At 49.2% G+C, this 1,617-nt stretch overlaps 1 protein-coding gene across 1 annotated transcript in view; it reads right to left on the reverse strand.

Annotated features, from left to right (window-relative positions):
* Scg5 (secretogranin V) overlaps positions 1 to 996 on the reverse strand; it is a 42,871-nt gene extending 41,875 nt beyond the window's left edge. The window contains exon 1 of the mRNA XM_021193381.2: positions 874 to 996. The gene's annotated coding sequence lies outside the window, so the exon portion shown is untranslated. The remainder of the gene's footprint in view (positions 1 to 873) is intronic.
* Positions 997 to 1,617: the final 621 nt, after the last annotated feature.

The raw sequence follows: 1,617 nt of genomic DNA on the forward strand, positions 1-1,617 counted from the left end.
GAGTTCGAGGCCAGCCTGGTCTACAGAGTGAGTTCCAGGACAGCCAGGGCTATACAGAGAAACCCTGTCTCAAGAAAAAAAAAAAAAAAAAAAAAACAAACAAACAAGAAAGATAAAGATCAAAATCATGTAAGGAACATGGAGCAAAGTCAGATACTTAGTAATAAATACTCCTGCACGTCTAGCCCCTTGATGGTAAGCAGTTCTAGGAGTTAAGGTTTGAGGAGGCAGAGGCGGCAGGGAGAAGAGGGAAGACAGTGAAATGGTGGGGGGGAAATCTGAGGTGTCAACCTGCCTTACATGTTGGCGTCTGTGGAAGCCAGGGGAAGCTGAGCAAGGAAACAGTTTTCACACAGCTTCCCTGGCAGCTGCTCGTTCAGGATAGGTGCTTCAGGCAACAGCCAGATAAACCCCTTTGAGCATTCACACGGGAATAGGGATTAAAAAGGTAGGGGAAAAGCCAAATATCTTCCCTAAAACAATTCATTTTATCTGTTTGCAGCTAAAGGCTTTTCCTTGCAACTCGCATTAAAACCTTGCTCTTCAAAGAGCCAAGGACGGCTATTTTAACAGCACAATCTACCGCTGTGATGAAAGGGCTGGATGCGGACACCAGGCTCCATCATCTTCATGAACTCCGAATACAGGATGTTTTCTTTACTGGCTAGCCCACGGACGAACTACCCAATCGCTGCTCTCAGAACTCCCCCCCCCCCATTTATAACCACCCCCTGTAATCCCCGCATCCATCCTTTGTCTGACCCCAGCTAGGGTTTCTGAAGGGCATGCTCCCCCACCTAAGGAACCCAAGCACTCCCGCTTTCAGCTGAATGACTAGCCGGACCGCATCACCTGCATCACTGCGAAACTTACCGTGTGGCCGCAGGCGAGCTTCTTGCAATCTGGGCCAAAACAGGGAGCTGACGTGCTGGATAGCTCCTGCGTCACCGCCCTCCGAAACCTCGCTCCACCCAGGCCCCGCCCACGGCAGGTGGAAGAGGCCTTCCCAGAATTCCTGGAAGGCATTGCAGGCGCCTGCGTCTCTGGCCTGGAATGTGGCTCAGCTCCAACTGAAGCGGTCTGTGTGTCTCTTGGCTGTTTCTAGGGTGCCCCTTTCTCCATCGACCCCTACGAACTTCATTTACCTCCTTTATCAGTCTCAAGCAATTGCCTAAACGTAGACCACAACTAGATGGCATCTTTAATTGACATTCTAGATTTTAGAATTACCATACAAACGGGTTTCCTGCTGGAATTTTCATACAGGAATTATGTTGTCTAGTACTTTTCCTTTCCTACCCCCAAACGTAAGCCCTCTCCCCACACTCACAGGCAGAAACATAAAAAGACCCATCTATGAGAGAAAACGTGCATTTCACTCGAATGTGGCAATGGTAGGGGTGACTAAGAAAAATCCAAGTCCTAAGGGTTCTGGTGACAGTGCTCCCTCTACAGCACCCTTCCTTAAGGCCCCAGGGCACCCTGAGGCTCTGAGCATTGCTTCGCAAGTTCACCAAGAGGTAAACTTACAAGAACACTTGCAGGACATGCAGAACTTACCTAAACAGACCTGGAACTTATATTTTGTGATGTCAACGGTGGGACCCGGGATCTTAT

Source organism: Mus pahari, chromosome 3 (assembly GCF_900095145.1).
Source record: "Mus pahari chromosome 3, PAHARI_EIJ_v1.1, whole genome shotgun sequence".
NCBI lineage: Eukaryota > Metazoa > Chordata > Mammalia > Rodentia > Muridae > Mus > Mus pahari.